This window comes from Protopterus annectens, chromosome 10.part0 (genome assembly GCF_019279795.1).
Source record: "Protopterus annectens isolate FY-2018-M chromosome 10.part0, PAN1.0, whole genome shotgun sequence".
In the NCBI taxonomy this organism is placed as follows: domain Eukaryota; kingdom Metazoa; phylum Chordata; order Ceratodontiformes; family Protopteridae; genus Protopterus; species Protopterus annectens.
In genome coordinates, this window is record NC_056744.1 from 33637032 (window position 1) to 33658621 (window position 21590).

The 21590-nt window shown below is 41.2% G+C and overlaps 1 protein-coding gene across 3 annotated transcripts in view; it reads left to right on the forward strand.

Annotated features, from left to right (window-relative positions):
• The window catches only part of RAB37 (RAB37, member RAS oncogene family), a 2500291-nt gene that overhangs the window by 2097630 nt on the left and 381071 nt on the right, over positions 1–21590 (forward strand). The gene's annotated exons all lie outside the window — the stretch shown is intronic.

Here is a 21590-nt window from a genome sequence, read left to right on the forward strand (position 1 = left end):
ATGGGTCTGGAGCCGCTGAGCAGGCATTGGCTTCTGAGGGTGTTTTCAGGCCTACACAGTTATATGTAAAACCAACTTCAGCTTCAAAGGCAAAGACTAAAGCAGCTCTAAAGACAAAGAAACAAGTACAGCATTCTCCTGGACAGGCCTCCATGCCTAAAAAAACAGATGCTTAAAATGGCCGAAGCCCTAATTACTTTGATCAGGGGTTCCCATCCCCCTCCTGATAAGAGGCCTAGGCAAGAGATAGAATATGAATCTTCAGATCAGGTTTCCATTTCCTCTGATTCCTCTTCTGAACAGGAATATTCCCTTCCTCCCTATGAGGATTCTGATGCTGAAGAATTTATCCCTTCAGCCCAGGGTTGCCAGAAGTCCCTATTTGGGTGGGACTCTCCCGAGATCAGCAGCCTGATCCCGAGTCCCACACTGCCGGTTTAAATCCCGGGCAGCCTCTGCTTTGTTTTTTTTTGTTTTTTTTTTTGATTGGCCCGTATACCAGCATACGGGCCAATCAGAAATCTCTAAACACAGAGCTTCTTGTGTTTAATGCGGAACATCGCAGTTCCGCATTAAACAGAAGTAACTCGTGTTCGATTTTGATTGGCCCGTATACCGGTATACGGGCCAATCAAAAAATTGCAAAACAGAGCTACTTCTGTTTAATGCAGAACTGCGATGTTCCGCATTAAACAGAAGTAGCTCTGTGTTTAGCGATTTTTGATTGGCCCGTATACTGGCCAATCAAATAAAAAATAAACACAGAGCTACTTTTGTTTAATGCGTAACTGTGATGTTCCGCATTAAAACCCTGGCGTGGAAGACCTTTTTTTTTAGTCTTCACTTTGTTTGTCCATACCTGGCCAGTCGGAAATCTGGCAACCCTGCTTCAGCCTCTCCTCCTGAGGATTATTCTTTTGGGGAGACCCTGCATACTATGAGGGAGCATTTCCACTGGGAGAGCCAAGATTACTCAGAATCCAAGAAAAGGCTCAGAGACTTCCTTTTATTACCTCAGCAGAGGTCCCTTGCTATTCCTGCTGTTTTAGACATTGAAGATGATGTATTTTCAGAGTCTGGCCTGTCTCCTGACTCTTTACCACCAGCTCCTGTTAAGCCAGACAGATACTACTGGGTTCCTGACTCACATAAATTTCTTTACAAAAACCCTGCTGCTGACCCAGAAACCATTTCTCAGGGTCCCAAGGGGGTCAAGGCTTCCACTGCAAAAAACCCTATCCCCTCTGATAGGGATTCCAGGGCCCTGGACAGATGGGGGAAAGATATTTATACTTCTCCTACCTTGACTGTAAGAGCTTTAAATTGTCAGCTTCATATGCTTAAATATCAGCAATATCTTATGTCACTGCTTAAACAGAAAATGTTGACAAATTCAGAATGTGCAGAAAACAAAGAAATGCAGGATTTATTGCATGCAGCTGAACAAGTGGGAAAGCATACTTTGCAATGTGGTTTTGATTCTCTAGAGGCCTCCTGCAGGGCCGCAGTTACAGGTTCTGTCATTAAGAGGCATGTTTGGTTAAAAGAACAGAATCTGCCCGATCATATTAAAGCAAAACTATTAGATGCTCCATTACAACATGATACCTTGTTTGGTGTTAAAGCAGTAGAAGTGTTGAAGAAAATGGAGGACAAAGCTAAATCTATGCAAACAGTGAAGGATTTCTTACAGGTACAGCCTCCCAGATTTAGCAGGAACTGGCCTACAAAGAATTGGTCCTTTCCAGGGTCAGACAGGCCACAAAGAGGCAGATACAGATGCCCCACAGGCAGATAACAGTCCCAAGGCTCATACAGGCCCAAACAATGGGGTGCTTCTATCTCCAAAAGCGGAGAGGAAAAATCACAGCCATACAGGAAACAGTCTCAGTGACTTCCCCCTGCCAGCACCAAGCACTTATCTTCTGGCAGCTCTTTTGGGGGGAAAACTAACACTTTGTTCACAAAATTGGCATATGATCACCAAGGACAAATGGGTCTTAAATATCGTATCTCAAGGCTACAGGTTCCACTTTCACACCCTGCCAAGGCCAAACGGTATGCCAGACCTGCCACGCAATCAATGGGCAGAGGCACAAAAACAAGTTTCATCCCTCATGGACATGAGAGCCATTCAGCAAGTACCACAGCAAGAGCAGGGACAAGGATTTTACTCAAGGCTATTCTTGGTACCCAGAAAGGACAAAGCCTGGAGACCAATACTGGACATGTCTATCCTAAACACATTCCTGGAAATTCCAAAATTCAAAATGTTAACTCTGCAGCAGCTTCTGCCCATGCTGGGCAAGAAGGCTTGGCTTGTGACTTTAGACCTAAAAGAGGCATACCTGCATGTCCCAATCAGACAATTTTGCAGAAGATACCTCAGATTTATAGCTGGTTCAATGCACTACCAATTCTCTTCACTTCCCTTTGGCTTATCTACTGCACCCAGGGTCTTCACAAAATGCCTGGCACCAGTAATTGCATTTTGCAGACAAAGAGGAATACAAATATATCCTTACTTGGCCGACTGCCTTATTCAAGCAGAGAACAAGGACATTATACTATAGCATCTGGCATTTGTAAAACGATTACTAACATGTCTAGGGTACACAGTAAATGAAAAGAAATCAAAACTCGTACCCTCTCAAGAGATAATATTCCTTGGTGCAAGCTTAAATACAACTGCCCAGATGGCTTATCTCACACCAGACAAACACAGACAACTGACTACTTATTTCAGAATGTTGGCAACAAAAATCCAGTTATCTGCAAGAATTATTCTGCAGGCTTTGGACGTCATGGCATCCTGCATACTGCTAATTCCATATGCAAGACTGCATATGAGGAAACTTCATTGGTATCTAAAAAGTGTTTGGACTCAACATTGCCACAGCCTGGAAACAATAATTACCCTCATTCCCTGCCTGCAACAGGAGTTTCGATGGTGGGCAAAAGCCTGTCACCTCAACATGGGACAGCCATTCACCTTACCCACAGCCAGGCAGACATTGACAACAGATGCATCAGATTATGCCTGGGGGGCCCATATGGCAGGAAGATGTATTCAGGGCACATGGTCCGCAAGTCAAATGCATCTACATATCAATCAAAAAGAGATGCTAGCTGTTCAGAATGCCCTGACAGCCTTCAAGGATCTACTTCATCCAGGACAACTACTGATAAAGACGGACAATACTACAGTCATGTGGTACATAAATAAGCAGGGAGGCACGCATTTCTACCCCCTCTGCAGACTAGCCATGAACTTGTGGGACACAGCACTGACTTACCAAGTACATCTGTAAGCACAATTCCTGCCAGGAAGGATAAATACTCTGGCAGATGAACTAAGCAGAAACCTAATGGATCCCCACGAGTGGAAATTGGATCCACAAGTCTTCAGCATGATAACAAGGAACTGAGGATGCCCGGACATAGACCTATTTGCCTCTCCTCACAACTGCCAACTACAGAGATTCTGCACAAGGACTGATCACAAGCAAGCATGGAAAGTGGGTGCTCTATCATTCAGCTGGAAAGCCCTAACAGTATATGCCTTTCCTCCTCTGCCTCTCCTCCCCAAGGTACTCCTCAAGGTCAGACAAGAGAAGCCAAAAATTATACTGATTGCCCCAGACTGGCCCCGCCAGCACTGGCACCCAATCCTAAAGAGCTTGTCTCAATGCCCAGCTTAGACATTACCTCAAATTCCTCACTTACTGACCCAAGAAGACAGTCAGATACTGCACAGCCAACTCAGGGCCTTAAACCTGGCAGCATGGCGGATAATGTAGCCATTCAAGACACACCTCTCTCTAAAGCAGTGATGGATGTTATTTTGGAGGCCAGGACGCCTAGCACCAGAAAATCTGATGCAGAAAAATGGAAGAGATTCTGTGCTTGGAACCAGGCACAAGGTATTGACACGACTGTTCCAAATATTCCTCAGATTTTGCAATACTTAACTGAGATGCTGGATAAAGGACTTTCCTTTTCATCAATTAAAATTCATGCTTCTGCCATTTCAGCTCATTACAATACAGAACCAGCTATTTTTTCTCATCCATTACTAAGGCAGTACCTCAGATGGGCCAAAAACATAAGACCTCCAAGGAGAGCACCAATACCTGCATGGGACCTCAACTATGTCTTAGAAAAACTCACACAGGTTAAAAGGAAGATGAGTAATAGGAAATAAATGATGTTAATAGAGTGTTTAGAGGTTTTAACTCTTATTTTGACATTCATTTTGATATAAATGCTCATATGCTCACATTTGTATGCCTGTTCACATCTTTTGGTGATTTTTGACTTCCAATTTTTGGTGGTTTCTGACTTCTACATATAGAGACCATTCAAATGATTATATTTATGTCTATACATATATATACATGCTTATGGTGCACTTAAGATGTATTTGTATTTGTTCTAATGGGTTTTGAGCCCTACCTCATGATGTTTTAGTCTGCTAAGATTTCCTTGAGGTTATATTGCTATATTGATGTATATACATGTTTTGACATATATTTTTATTCATCTATTCATGTATATTTTAAGTCTATATATTTTTACTCATGTATTTTCATGTATATATTCATACTAGCAATATATTAGTTTTTTGGTTTTTGTATGTATATATATATATATATATATATATATGCACATTTTGTATACAGTTTTCAAACAGTTGCCAAATGCATTTGTACAAATGGTTTTTAGATTTTTTAGATGCATCTTCTAATATATATGCTGTTATACTTGAGAATACTAGTGCGTATGTGCTATTTTTGTTCCGTTGACTGATTGATTATCTGGGTTGACGTGTTAATTGACTAATTGTTTTATTCTGTTTTACAATTGATAATGATGAGTAGATTGATTGCTTTACCTCTAGTATATATAAAAATGCCAAGGAAATGTGTATAGTAGATCTGAAGAAGCGTGTTTTGTCACACGCGAAAGCGCTTATCATTCTGTGTGAAATAAAACTTTGGATTTTATCGTGGTGGTTTGCCTCTAATATATTCTCTTAAAACTCACACTGCCTCCATTTGAGCCAGCCCCTGCAGCTAATATAAAATTCTTATCCTGGAAAACAGCTCTGCTCCTAGCAATAACCTCCACTAGACGAGTCTCAGAGTTACAGGCACTCATGGCTGTGGAACATTTTATCATTTTCCATCCTGACAGGGTTTCTCTAATGACAAACCCTACATTTATGCCTAAGGTAGTGTCCAGTGTGGCCCTTAACCAAACAATTCATTTGCCTACCTTTTACCTAAACCCACAGAATAAGGGTGAGAGACTTCTGCGTTATTTGGACATTCACAGGCAGCTATGCTTCTACTTGGACAGAACCAAAGCTTTCAGAAAGACTGAACAAATTCTAGTGGCATATACTGCAGGATCACAAGGAAAGCCGATCTCCAAACAGAGTATTTCAAAGTGGATAGGCCACTGCATTTGTTTCTGGTATTCACAGCATGGCAAATCAGTACCTAAGGGCATTAGGCCACATTCAACCAGAGCAGCAGCCACTTTAGCAGCCTTCCTCAGAGGAGTACCAACCAAAGACATCTTAGAGGCTGCAACTTGGAGTTCAGTGTATACTTTTACAAAGCATTATCACTTACCTCTCTACTCTAAATCCAGGGCAGGCTTTGCCACTGCAGTTCTGCAGGGCCTGATAGCCTCTCCTAATCCTATTTAGCTCCAGCCTCCCAACCTTAGCTTTGGGATTCAACCCAATTGTAATGACTGCAACAGTGAAACACAATGAACATAGTACAGTTGTGTACCTACCATAAATGTAGATGTTCGAGTGTATTCACTGTTGCAGTCCAGGTTACCCTCCCGCCATCCTCCTTTTCCTTGCTGGGACTTATCTGTACTTCTCTATTCTATACAACCTATGTGGTGTATTTGCTTGTATTTGAAGGAAAAGTTGTTTTTTGTGTATGCATGCTTATTGGCATAATTTAGAATATCATTTTAGGGGCACCTGACATCTGGGGCAAGAAAAACTGAAGAAAATGGCGTTGGCTGCATCTTTTATAACCCTGGCGCACTGACTTCAGGGAAGAGGCGACAGCAACTGACGCCGGACCTAGACTTTGGAACTTGGGCCGACTGCGGGTAGCCTGCCAGCAGGACAATCCAATTGTAATGACTGCAACAGTAAATACACTCCAACATCTACATTTATGGTAGGTACACAACTGTTCTTTTTTGCACGTGTGGTCCTTTAATTTCTGTGGCACTTGGTATATTGACCTTAGAATTTTATGATTATAAATTCCAAAAGTGTGTGTGTGTGTGTGTGTGTGTGTGTGTGTGTGTGTGTGTGTGTGTGTGTGTGTGTGTGTATACTCTACCATGCAGACAGGTAGCATGAGTAGATTCACAGTGTTGATTACTGATTCCTTACTGCCCGGACATGTAAAATAGCCAAAGATGCATTGCATTAAGTGTAGCAGGCCAGTTTCCTTTATAAATATGTGCTGACCCTTTCTTGTGAGCTGGATTCAGGAAAAAAATAAAAGAGTTCTGCAACAATATCTGTTCATGGAAAAAAAGAACAACCCCAAATATAACCAAGTCAATATAACCTCCATGCTACCACTGTTATGCTCACCAGGACAAGAGGAATAGAAAAATAAATTAACTAATGAATAGTCAGTTTATCTAAACAGAACTTATTCTGTACCTAGTTGGAAGATGAACAGCATTGTAGCAAAATGTACCATTGTTCTAGCTATTCACAGCTAGAGTGCCATTGTGTTGCTTTTTATTGGGTATACTACACACTATGCAGCAGTGCTAGCTCCCCACTTTCAATATGACTGTTTGCCTGCGTAACATTTGGGATGTAACTTCATACCTCAACCATCCTACTCCCCCATCAATACCCTAAACTTCTTGTCATAAATTAGCCATTTTTGCTGGCTGACATATTTTTGATGTGCAAATCCATTGCCTTGCCTGTCTCATCTTCCTTTCCACAATGGTGTAAATGCATTAGTAGCGTCACTATTTCTGGAAGCTTTTGGTTCCAGTCCATCTATATCTTGGTTGAGTCTCCCAGCTGATGAGCTTATTGACCTAGTCTCTCACCAGGCATGGAAGGAGCTGGACTCTGTAGAACCAATTTCCAGGCATCCAGACAATCTTTAGCACAACCAAAGGTCAGAACCCATTGGAGCAAAGGAGTCCCTGTTGATGCTATGGTTGTGGTGGCAGACACAAAAAAGCAGCTACCTGAACTGAGCTCCTCTGCCCATCCCCTCTAATAGAGAGTCAAGGGCATTGGATAGATTCAGAAAGTGCACATTTGCTTCAACGACCTTTGCTTTGAAGTCCCTGAATTATTTAGCACACTTTGCAAGACTGCAGAGGGATTTGACCAAGTAGCTGTCCAAATCTCTCTCAGTCCATGTCTGTGGAGGACTATAAAAGCCTCAAAATGCACTCACTCGAGGCACTCCTTAAAATGGACAACATCGACATCTGTGCAGTGACAGAGACCTGGTTCAAAGCTCCAGAGAGAGCACCCCTGCATTACCAGGCTATAATTCATACCACACCTTTCAGCCACCTAACCTGGACCGAAACACTAAAGGTGGAGGCGTGTCCATATTCATTAAGGATATCCACACCTCCATGCTAGTTGCTCAGCATAATGCATCTGAGATTATCCAAGTGCAATTAACTCTAGGCAAGACCGCAATCCAAATTGTAGCTTGCTGCAGATCCCCCACCATGCCCCAGGATTCTCACTCCTCATTTCTTGATACACTGGAAAATATTAGGGTACAACCTAACACCCTAATAATGGGCAATTTCAACTACCCCACCATTAACTGGGAAAACTACTCATGTACCAACTCTTGTGCTCAACGTTTTCTGGAATTCATCAATTCCAACGCCTTGAATCAACTTATCCACACCCCCACCAGGGGCAGCAATATCCTAGACCTGGTAATTAACAACATGGGCAACCGGTGTTCCACACCAGAGGTCAATTCCTTGTTGGTCAGATCTGACCACAAGCTAATCACCCTAGACATCCACATCCCACCCCCCACCCCCCATTAGGGAAACCACCATAAAAAAATTTCTCCAAAGCCAACTTCACGCTTAAGACAGAAGTGGCAAACTTCACAACACCCATGCTGACGGACAATAGAGGTACAACTGCTGAATCCTATACACATGCACTTTAAGTACTTACACGAGTGCATGGATCGTGCAATCACTAACATAACCAAGATGCTATCCTCCAAAAAAAGGAAGCCAATCTGGTGGTCCCCTGCCATAAACAAACTCTACAAGAGAAGAAAGAAACTGTTGCAAAAAAGAGTAAAATCCCATGATTGGTCAGCCTCAATAAGAAGCTGAGATCCCTCATAAAATCCTCCAAAGCTAGTTATGAAAACAAAATCACCACTGGTTCTAAAGACAACCACAAAGCATTCTATAGCTATGCCAAGACTCTCAATGGCAACACTCAGATCTGCTCTAAGTTACAGCACAATGGCACCAAATATACTGAACCACTGATATTGCCAACATCTTGGCAGATAGGTTCAGTGCTAACTTTACCCCTCTCTCACCCCCTAAAGGGCCCATTTCTATACCGGAAGAATGCAACGTTCCTATAATCACGGCTGCACAGGTAAAAAAACACACTCTCCAAAGCCAAGAACACAGCATCCATGGGACCTGACAACATCCCAGGCTGTGTTCTGCATGAACTACAGAACAAACTGGCAACCCACCTAAGTACCATGTTCAATCATAGCCTCACCTCAGGCTTTGTGCCCACTGAATGTAGCACAGCAAACATAAAGGGGGGAGCCACCACGGACCCCGGGAACTACCGCTTCATTAGCCTGATGAGGCTGGTCTGCAAGGCTATGGAACGTATCATCATGGAACTTATAAACAATGACATTGGTAATCTCCAAACTCTGGACACTACCCAGGTCGGGTTTGTAAAAGGCAGATCATGTCTCCTAAAGCTGATATAATTCTTTGAAGCGGTCACCAAAGCCGTAGATGAGGGAAAGGTAGTTCACACAGCCTATCTAGATCTCGCCAAGGCTTTTGACACCATCCTCCACTCTGGAATTATAAACAAACTCACTAAACTAGGTATAAATCCCTATGTCATAAGATGGGTTGCCAACTGGCTCACTGACAGTACCCACACTGTGAAAGTAGCATACTCTAAATCTACCTTCAGACCAGTGACAAGTGGTGTACCTCAGGGTTCAGTCCTGGGTCTTCTCATGTTTGGTATCTACTTCTCTGAAGGACAGGCTAACACAGAGGTTCTTTGGCTAACAAAGTTCGCAGATGACTACAAACTAGGAGCCATAATCAAAACTCCTAATGATGTGGACATCATACAAAGGGCCTCACTGAGACAGATGCCTGGTGTCAAAGCCATGGCCTCAAGCTCAGTGCCAAAAAATGCATTGTCATCCCTTTTGGTAAGAACTCTGTACCCATAAACTACCACATAGGCAGTAGGCTACTTAACACCGAAAGTGTGATAAGAGACCTTGGGACACAGGTGAACAGTAGTCTCTCTTTGATAATCACATCGCCACAGTAGTCAGGAAATCCTTCTACATGGCACACCTCATCACAAAAGGTTTCTCATCCAGGAAAAAAGAGGTCATTGTTCCCCTCTACTCATCACTCATTAGATCCATTATAGAGTACAATGCCCCTTTTGCTATGTACCTCACAAGACATCAACTGGAAAGGCTGCAGAAATACCTCACAAAGAGGATTACCAGCCTCAAACAGATGCCCTGTGCAGACAGTCTCAAAAAACTCCAGCTTTACTCCGTCGCATATCGCCTACTCAGAGGCGATCTCTGCCTAACATACAAAGCTATGTCAAACCCAGAGCTGTTCCACATGCTCCACTTAAAGAAATCCCAATCCCTCCTAGCTACACACTCTAGGGACCTAAACCTTGTCACCACAATAAACAGAACATGCTGGAGGGATAGATTCCTGTCCCAGAGACTTCCCATACTCTTGAACAAACTACCTATCTATATCAAACAAAGCTCCTCATTAGCACTCCTCAAGAAAAATCTTGATGATTGGATGGGAGATATGAAATTCACCCTGGGGATCACCTCTGTAGCTCTGCTCGACAGGGGCACAGGAAAATAATTTTCTTGGGTGGTGAAAGCCAGGGTACCGTTTGGCTAGGCTTATATAGGCCCTACGGCCAATAGCCTAGTACCTACCTATGAACAACTGGCCACTCTATTATTCGTTTCCAGTGCATCCATGAGGTTGGTACCCCATGCTCTAGAGGGTACCTCACAGACTGCCGGTTTGCCATATGGAGACATGCCTAGATGCAACTGTGCAACTTTGCAGAGCCTTTCAAGTCTTCTTTCATCAATCCTCCTTTTGATGGAACTTCATTGTTTTGCTCTTCTATTAAAGAAATGGTTTCCCATAGTGAACAGGAAGCAATGACCCTGTCTGCCATATGGATTTGCTTTTCTACCGCTCTTTTTCCCAGAATTAAAGAGGGGGCAAGAAATTGTAGTTCTGTAAATCCCAGGGTCCTTTCCAGGACTCTCATGGGGACAACTCCTGCAGGGGCAGAGGGGGTGTTCAAGTGGAAGACACCATCCTCGCTGCAGAGGAGATGCACAAAAACCACGATTTCTGAGATTCCTTTCTGGATAGACCCTTTTAGCACTCCTGACTGCTCACCTCTGGAGGCAGTCAGGGGGGTGCTTATCCTTGTACCCAGATGCCTGGGCTTCTCTAACAAAAGATTCTTGTGTGCTAAAAATAATATCCAGTGGTTATTTCATACCATTTGTCCAGATTGTCTCAACCAAGAGAAGAAAGGATCCTGATGTCCCACCCACTCAAAGAGAAGCTGCAGTTCAAGAGATTCAAAATCTTATGGACAAAAGAGTCATCCAGGAGGTCCCATAACAACAAAGGGGATTCTTAACTTACTCAAGGTTCTTTTTAAAGCCAAAGAAGAAGGGGACCAAAGACTGATTTGGGATCTAAGCAACCTGAACCAATTTGTGAAGAGGTCTGAGTTCTGAATGCTCATGGTTCAGTCCATCCTGCCCTTTTTGTGCAAGGACAATTGTATGTGCTCAGTCAATCTTCAGGATGCCTACTATTACATTAAGATGAACAGATACTCCTGCAGACGTCTGGGCTTTCAGTTGGGAACTAGTCACTATCGGTTCAGAGCCCTGCCCTTTGGTCTCACCACAGCACAAAGGGTGTTTGCCAAGTGTATGGCAGTGGTAGCAGCTCACCTGAGACTCCTAGGATTCCAAGTGTTTCCATATTTAGAAGACTGGCTCCTCACCACCCCAACCAGGTATCTGTTGGAACAGTCCAGGGACTATTTGATCTGACTTTGTCAAGCAATAGGTATTACGGTCAACACCTCCAAATCCAAACTACACCCAGTACAGAGCCTGATGTTCATTGGTGCCCAGTTGAACACAGTAAGTCAGATTGCTGCTCTGCCTGCACAATGTAGAGATACAGTCATGTTTCAGGTACAGCAAATCCTTCTTCATCCTACTCCACCAGACAGACTTGTCCTTCAAGCTCTACGTTCGATGGCAGTGGCCACAGTCTTATTTTCTATGGCACGTTTCTGTATGCATGTTTTCCAGTGGACTCCAGATGTTCAGTGGTCTATTCTGCAACATCCTCTATCCTTCCCAATAAATCTTACCTGGATATACAGAAATCATCTTTATTGGTGGATTCAGTTGGACAACATTTACCTGGGTTGTCCTTTCATTCGGTCTCCTCCAGTGGCCTTGGTGACCAGGGACACCTCCCAATTGAGGTGGGGAGGGTGTCTCTTGGGACGGATGGTTCAAGGCATGCGGTCCCCCCAAGAGACCAGTTTGTACCTCAGTGTCCTAGTGATGAGATTGGTCCTATTAGCATTGCAGGCCTTTCAAGATGTTCTCCCTCTGGGGGCTATCTCAATTCAAACTGACAACATGTCTGTGGTTTGGTACATCAACAAACAATGGGGAATCTGATGTTACCCGCTTTGTCAAGAAGCTTTGAGTGTGTGGCAGAGGGTGATCTTCTCCAACTATTTTCTAGTGGCAATGCACATTACAGGGAAATTCACCATACTAGTGGACAAACTCAGCAAGTCATTTTGTTACCTCACAAATGGTCTCTCAATCAATCAGTGGCAGAGAAAATGTTCCATCACTGGGGTCAAACTTGCTGCAATCACTTTGCATCTCCCCACAATGACAAGTGCAGCAGATGTTTCACTCTAATATCACCCCCTCACAGGGAGACATGGGGAGATGCTCTAGTCCACATTTGGCCCTCTGTGTCCTTTACACCTATTCCCCATAATCTCTGATTCCAAAATTGTTACAGATAGCATGTCACTTGAAGAGCACAGCTTTTCTCATTGCTCCCTTCCTACCTTTCCAAGAATGGTTCCCCTTCCTTTAGTCTATTCTTCCATATCCACCAAGGATACTGGACTCCAGTTCAGACCTCTTCTTGCATCCGTTGGGGATGAAACATTCCAGTATTCCAGGCCTCAAACTAACCACATGGTTTCTGCAATGCCTTTAGTAGCTAGGTAACCCAGGCTTTCCTCCCCTGTTAGACGTATACTTCTATCTTCCAAGAAAGCTTCTACAAGGAAGATCTACAAAAGTAAATGGAAATGATTCTCAGTTTGGGCTCTTATAAGAAATTGATCCTTTCACTGCTCCTGTTTCTTCAATTCTAGAATTCTTAGCCTCTGTTTTTCAGGAAGATGCTAGTTTCTCCATAATCAAAGTATAGTTAGCAGCCATATCAAATTTTCATTCAGGACAAAAGTGATGGTGCAGCGGTTAGCATTGTCACCTCACAGCAAGAGGTTCTCCCATTTGATTTTCAGCTGGTGCGCCTTCTGTGTGGAGTCTGCATGTCCTCCCCATGGTTGAATGACATCTAAAGACATGCAGGTAGGTATGTGTGTGAATAGGTGTGCCTTCCTTGAAGTTTGGGTGTCGAGCTGGCAACTCGGCACCGTAAAAATCCACTGCCAATCATTAGCAGACCGGAGTTCCGCTGTGGTAACCCCTAACCAGAAAAAGACAAAAGACAAAGAAGAAAAAGCTTCCTCTCTAGCTTCTTCCACATTGTGCAAAGGCTTTTCTAAAAGGTACCTTCTTACTCAGGCCCCAAGTGAAAGATCCATCTCCTCTATGGGAGTTGACAATTATATTTGAGGGGTTGACACAATGGCCTTTTGAACCTTCAGCCAAAACTGATTTAAAAATTTTGTCTTGGAAAACAGCATTTCTAGTGGCAATTACTTCTGCAATGAGAATTTCTAAACTGCAAGCTCTAGCTCCCAAATCCCCTTACATTGTTTTTTCACAAAGACAAAGTTTCTTTAAGAACCAACCCATCCTTCTTACCAAAAGTAGCATCTGAATAAAATATCAACCAACAAATTCATCTGCCTGTCTTCTTCCCTAATTTTTCAAATAAGGCAGAGTACATGCTACATCTTTTAGATGTACAAAGGCAACTACATTTTCTCTACACAGAACAAAAAATTTCAGGAAAACAGAACAGTTACTTATTTATTTCTCATCAAACAGACAGGGACCACCCGTTTCTAAAATTACCCTGGCAAAATGGATTACTAATTGCATTTCATTTGTATATAATCAGCAAGGCCTCTCTCTATCAAAGCCTCCTAAGGCACATTCAACTAGATCTATGGCCACTTCTTCTGCCTTGTGGTCTAAAACTTCCATTGATGACATTTGTGCAGCAGCTACCTGGTCTAATGTTCATACCTTTATTACTCATTGCAAACTAGATTTGACTTCTAGAAGCACAGTTTCTTATCATTCAGCAGGTCTCCGTAATATCCGTCCATGAGGGACACCCAAGATTGACTTAGCTGGAGACTCGTCACATCAGATATACAGTTATGTACTCACCATAACTATGCATCTGTGTTGCCCATTTTCATTCTTCCTCAACTCCCCACCCTCCTTCCCCCTTCCTGTTTTCTTCTGGAGTGGTCTCATGGAATTTTTTTTTGGAACCTTTTTGTTCCAGGTTTGAGCCCTGGCTTACTATTATTTTTCTATCTTAGAATATATATAAGGCAGTAAACTCTATCTGCGATACTGTAGGCTACCTGTGGCATTATGGGTAGATGGAGGAGCTTGAGAGTTGTAAGTCTGAGATATATGGCTGAGTCAGAGCCGAGGTTGGATCCATAACCTGTACATTGAGGAAGAGCAAAACTGGACAACACAGATGCATAGTTATGGTGAGTACATAACTTTAATTTATAATTTGTTCCATAAATTTGTTGACAATGCCTAAGAGGGTATTGCATCAAATGCTTTATCCAGATCTAGGTAGGCAGTATATACACTTTCACCTAACAAATATGACCTACGACATGGTGGTAGTCCATATGGAGGTGAATAACTTGGAAAACAAAGCCCTGGGAATATGCAGGAAGAGATGTCAAAACTCTCCATGTATGTCACACAAAACGTGAATCAAGATTCCAGTACTAAGTGGAATCCTTCCTTCTCCAAGACTGATGTTTAAGTACAAAGAAAAGATAATTAGCTAAATAGTTAGTATGATTCCAGGGGGATATCGAGTATGTGTCGACATGGGATTAGTTGTTCAACAGCCATACTTGCTAAGCAAAGTATGTCTAGTGCTACTACTTCCAAGATTTCCACATGCAGGCTAAACCTTTACTGCTCTCATAGTGTTTGGTTGTTTTTTTTAGGCAGAATCTAGCTAATTGACATCCTAATGTGTTTAGCATATATCCAAAACAGGATCTCATTAAGGTGAGCTGTGCTCAGTACCAGAAGGTTAAACACAGCTTTCCAACCATGAAGCTCGCCTATATTTCAAACATACCCATAGCTGTGTAATTACTGAAACATGATTTAAATGTTCAAAAAGCACTACCTGAGTTTTGAAACTTTGGTGGAATATTCTTATTTTTTAAGGATCTTGTCATCAATTGACAGATTCCCAGTAACCCATAAAAAGAACTTGCTGAGCTCCAAATCACACTAAATAGAAACTACTATTTATTTATAGTTTGTTACAATGCACCCTTCATGTCCCCTGAAAAATATTCTATGGTCCTAAATGTACTTGATGAACTCTTTATAAACAGGAACTCCATTATTTGAGAAACTTTAACTACCCCTCAATAAACTGGAGCATCTGTGTACTAAACAAAGTCTGCCTCGACCAGATTGTAAACAAACCCACCTACTGCTTACAAATATAGCTTATTCATATATTATTTCCCTGTATCTTCTTCCCAAATTAAGTCGGATAATAAACTAGTTACCTTTACTTTCAAAATCTCTAAACGCACTGAAACCAATATCTCAGAATTCAGGGATTTCAAACATACTAATCTCATCAAATTCTGTGATGAAGTTTCAGAATTCACTTATATAGCAGCAGCATCCCAGATATTGCCATATCAGGCAGTTTCACAAATGAGTTATCTGTCAGTATGGATAAAGGTATAGAACTGACAGTCCTAATCAGATCTAAATATAATATGTAATTTAGCAACAATCCATTCTTGTGGTCCACCAACATAAATAAACCATACAGTAATAGGAAAAACCTCCTTAAAGTATATCGCAGGTCAGAAAACCCTCATATCAAGGACAACATCAGAAAGTTAACTAAAACCTTAAAAAACATACTACTAGATTTACTAAAGCGACCATGATCTTGAGTTAGTATTTGAAGCTCTGGACAATTACAAATCCTTCCTTAGCTACATTACAAAACTAAGAAATAACATCCAAGATTATTCATAATGGCACCACTTACTCTAATCCAGAAGACATTGCCAATATACTTGCAAGCAAATTCATTGTGAATTATACCCCAGAGATGACAGTCCAAAACCCATTTATCCCTGTGCTTCTCAAATTCCCATCATCAGCAAAGAATATGTACTGACGGTGCTCGCCAAGACTAAAAATATTTCCTCCATGGCCCTAATAGTAATTGTGGCTGTTTAATAAAAAATCTGTGGCACAACCACTCTTTAAAGTATTTAACTTGATTTTAGCTGTTGGCTTTCTCTCTGAGGTTTGGCACACAGCAGTACTGATACTACTACACAACAGTGGCCCCACCACTGACCCAGAGAATTATAGGCACATCAGCCTGATAAGTCTTATTTGCAAAGGCATGGAACACCTATTATAGCTGACCTGATTAACTATATTAAAAATCTCATGGGGTTAATCACATAGCAGTTTGACTTTGTCAAGGGTAGATCCTGTGTAATGAATCTGGATAACTTCTTTGAAAGGTTATCGCAAGCTGTTGACATCATTCACACTGTCCACATGTTATACCTTGATCTGCCCAAGGCTTTTGACACTCTTCACTCATACTAGCAAAGTTACTAAGCTTAATGCATTACAAATAGATCCCTATGTGGTAAGATGGACAGAAAATTGGATAAAAGACATAACCCATATGATGCGAGTAGCAAATACATCATTGGAGATTATGAAGGTGAGCAGTGGTGTCCCACAGGGCCTACTGCCAGGATCTCATTTTTAAATCCTTTACTGTTCTGATATCCCGGCCACGAACCACAGCCTCTGGCTAATCAAGACTGTAAGTGAGTGTAAACTGCAAGTAATTCACAAGTGTCCCTCTGATGCCCAATCACCTCAGCAAGAACTTATACTTGTTAATACCTGGTGAACTAAAAGTGGCTTAAATTAAATGCTAAAAAGTGCAATATTGCCTCAATTGCTATTCATCCCCCTCACCCAACATACAATATAGACAAGACCCTTCTCCAAAATGAGAATGCTAAAAATCTTGAAACTTGAGGTGATAATTCCCTCTAGTTTTAATATAATGTAACGACAATAGTCAGAAATCCTTCTACTTACCATAGCTAATTGCCAAAGGAATGTCATCCAGATATAAAGAGGTCAGAGTCCCCTTATATACAACATTGATTAGGTCAATTTATTGAATACAATGGCCCCCCTTTGGGTAATATACCTCACTAGATGTATCAATCAACTTGAAAGACCCAGAGGTTCCTAACTAAAAACATTGCTAGCTTAAAAACCCAAATCTTTATTAACAAATAAATAAAACACAGTGGAGAGAGATATTCATTACACAGCACCTCCCTCACGTCTGTAATTAGACCACTGCTGCAGACAAATGCAGTATAATATATTATCTTCTTGCAAATGGAAACCTGATGATTGGATGTGTATTCACAAATTCATCCCTGGTTTTGACTGCCTAGACCTCCTTGAAAAAAGGATTTACAGTCTAAGGCTGGGTACTGGCAAGGCATGGACTGTCTCAAGACTCAAGCTGCCTTGCATTTTCTATGATTCTATGAAGCAATAATGCTACCATTTGCACATTGTACTCTCCTAGCAGATCCTCTGCTGAGCCCATGATTTACTGTAACCCCAGTGCTGTCAGTAGAATGAAAAGTGCTTGTATATGGGTCGACTGGCATGTGATATGAAGATGAAGTATTTCTTGGTAGAGTTGGGGGGGTGTAAAACATGAGGTGAGGCTGGATCAGACACTTCCTACCAAATATCTGTGAATTCTAATATAGTCTATGGTGATACAAAGGTGGCAAAGAAAGTGTTTCCAGAAAATGGCTTTGACATAAACTTCTCATCTGTCCAGATTTTGTGCCTCATGTTTTTGCTCCATTCCTTGTAGAATTGGTGTCATTCTGGCAAATCATGGAGGTTAGTCACTAAATAATGACATAAATTTCAGTTTCAAACTTCATATCATTCAGAAAAATGCATGCTAACACAAATCCTATTATTCTAGCACCTTTCTAAATTTATAAGAGCAATACTTAAAGTCTGTCCCTATTTTGGGGCCTTTGTCCACATATTATTTTAAGCTTTGTCCAGATTTCTTGCACTAGGAGGGTGAGAGGTATGTCACACTTAATATCTCTGCACTTTGTAGCTTGTAAAACCTATCTGGGCAATCTGTTAATAAAAAGCTTTGTAAACTTTTCATTAAGGATGTTTGCACACAATTTTGATCCCTTGGTGAATTCACCAGGGGCATAGCTTGGGGATGTGTGCAAAGACTTTAATGGAAGAGGTCTTACGTATTCACTGTGATGTATCTGTTAAAGTCTGTGGACATGCTCCCACATTGTCTCTGTTTTGGGGTCACTGAGGGTAAATTTCTCTGAAATGTTAGTATTGTCAGCATAGGGGGAGAAACAGTATTTTATGATTTTTTTAACTTAAAAAGTAGCTATAGATATCTTGACATATTCATGGTGCATAAGGTAACTCGGACCATTTGGGGTGGGAGGATGGCACAATGGTCAAGGTGTGATGGAACATTTTACATTTATGTCACAGGCTAAAGCAAAGACCAATGGCTGCAGTGACATGAGAGACTTGTTTCAGTACCGTGAATGTTGAAGGGACGCAGAATAATATTGGAGTTCAGAGTTTGTAGGAATTGTTCCACTTAATAAAATGTAATGCACTTGTAAGATAAATATGCAGACATGAGACATCTATGGTAAATGAGGACTGTATTTTATAGAATCTAGCACTTAATCATAGCTGAGTCATTTGTAGGAGTAAAGCTGAAGTGTATTATTGTCTCAGCTTGCTGAGTAATCAAATGCAAGTTGCATTGGAGGGTTTTGTTGGGTGTTTTTAGTATGTGGGCTAAGTTACAGAAAATAAGAGAGACTAAGTTAATTTTAGTTATAATGTGTGTTTTTTGGTATGTGGGCATAAACATAGCCATATGGAATATATGAGTCTCACATCAGCTGTCATCCCCTTTTATAATCCATTTTAATGTTTACTTCCTACATTTATGCTATTTTAACAGTCAGTTGACAGTAGCTTCACATCCCATACATGAGACTCATCCACTCTGCTTTTGCTTTCATCATATCATGCCAGTTTACTAGCAACCTGGATTTGCTGCATATGTGAAATATTGGTGCATTTGTTTATATTATTTATTATTCGCTACCTCTGTACACTTCATACTTATGTTGTTATATTTTGTTACAATGCTTAACTTTCATTTATTAATTTGTTGCAATATTGTCAGCTTTATAGATGAATGTAGCACAGTAAAATTAATGAGAAAAAAATGTTTCAGTGATGCTCAGAACTGTTTGGTCTTCTGACTTGAAACTTTCAGGGATTATATACCATAGATTAAAGCAATGTATTTATGTGGTGCATGTTTATAACATCATTTTGAAATGACACTGTAATGGCCCTGTTTCCTGTACTTAGTTTCCGTTAATGAACTATAGACACTCTGAACATTTTCAGTTTTGTGCTAAGAAATGTGAAGCCCAATAAGGAATTAAGAGTTTGTCAGACAGAGAGAAAAAGGCCCAGCAGTTAGGTGAGTTATCTCAAGAAATCCCCAAAAACCTTGGCAAAGACTGAAGTGAAGCTATTCTGTATGTCATTACCCAGCTGTGCAAGGCTCCTGAGGAATAGAAGGCAACACTTGTGCCTCTCCACAATAGAGTCACCAGAACCAACCATTACAATTACAGACAAATCAGCTTGCCCACTGTGGCAGCCAGGGATAGTGAAGAAAAGCTTCTCAGGTAAAGGTCAGTAAGGCATTATGCCTCATATCACTCTGTCTATAGGCAAATATAGTTTGACCCCCAGCATCTCACAAGGCTTCCATTCATGGTTTTAGTAGTGAGGTAGGAGGAAAGTCATTGTTATCTCTGTTACAATGCATACATTCATACAGAAAAATTGTAAAAAAAAAAAAAAAAATCACATCACAATTGTCCATAAATGCATATTTATGGGTATACAATGTTCCATCAAATGCATTTGCTCTAAACAAAGTAGCTCATATAGTTTTGCAAGGAACATGTTACTACAAGGATATATGAGGACTAGACATTTGTACAGGAGGAAAAAATCACTAGATATATGGATTTGAGGAAATCAATTTTTACATATGAGCAAGACACAGAAATAAGCATTTATGTAGAGGCAAGCTATCCTGTATTCCCAGTATCGAAGACTCCCCACCCATGCATTTCCTGACTTTTGTATACTCTTTATTACCCATGGACCTGGTAGTGAAGTAAATGACAGTCCTTTTGAGTCTTCACAGACTAATTCGCTCAAAAGACATAAATTAACTAATATGCAAACAACAGTGCAAGCAAATCACAAATGAGCAAGGTTCATTCTTTCATATCTTAGAGTTTTCCCACTGCCCTATATCGTTATTCTTAAAATTCACTCTTTAGGAGATTAGGGTCCTGGAAGGGATAGGTTAGGAAGGTGTGGAGAGTTGCATAAGAGGTGAGTAAATGGAAAAGCCAGATGCAAGGAGCTGTTTGTGAATATGTGATAAGAAGGAAGGATGTTAGCCTGCAGGTGAAGAATGTGACATCATGTGCAAAGGTGGTGAGAGCAGGAATGATAGAGTAGAGAGGGACTGGGAGAGGGGATGCAATTAGAAGTTTGGAAAAAAGAGGAGATAAAAAGAAGGAAACAGAGGGAACTGACAAGACTGGGAAGATGCAGAAGTATTAGAAGCCAATAGGAGAAGCATGACAGGCAGTATAACGGAGACAGCGGGAGGGAAAAATAGGTTGCATCAGATCTATGTATTCATTTATTTAGTAGTCTTTCTGGGGAGATTACAGATGACCAATTGCAAGCCCAGCCCTGGTTACATACATAGTAACAGAAAAGTATGCTTTTAAATAAGGTTAATATAGGTTCATAGGTAGGTACTAGGCTATCGGCCCTAGGGCCTATACAAGCCTAGCCAAAAATGTACCCTGGCTTTCGCCACCCAAGAAAATTATTTTCCTGTACCCCTGTCAAGCAGAACCATAGAAGTGATCATAAATTTTATATGATAAACATAAAGGTTAACATAAAAACATTCAGGCAATAAGGAAAGAAAGTAGAAAGGAACACAGATGTATATGTGCTTATTTACAACTAGGGAGTAGAATAATAGGACAGTTGGAGGAGATCGTTGCACAAGTTGGAGAGGAAGGAAGGCAGAAAATGGGGTAGAATAGTCTTGTGTAAGTCAGAGTAGATTGTATTTCCTCTGAAAAGTCAGACACACGCACTGTTGTGCAAGAGAGGAATAAGCATTAGAGACATCTGAGTAGTAAGGCATGTACATATTTGAGTACATGTGAGTGGCAACATCTCCAAATAGGGTCCTCCAGTGGGGAAAGTGTTAAGTTGTGTGGCATGCCATTTAGATGAACAGCTGCATTCAAGCTCTTTATTCTGGAAGTGCCTGAACCAAGGTCCAAAATCTGTTTATTTAGTAAATTCAACCAGGTTCTGGTGGAGTGTCTGCCATAACTTGGAGGGCCAGGACAGAGAATTTGTAAGTACTAAAATGCAGTCAGACAGGAGTGTAGAGAGGGACACCTGTGGCTTCAATCCTTAGGTTATTGGTTGAAGTTACTGCAAATAGTTTTG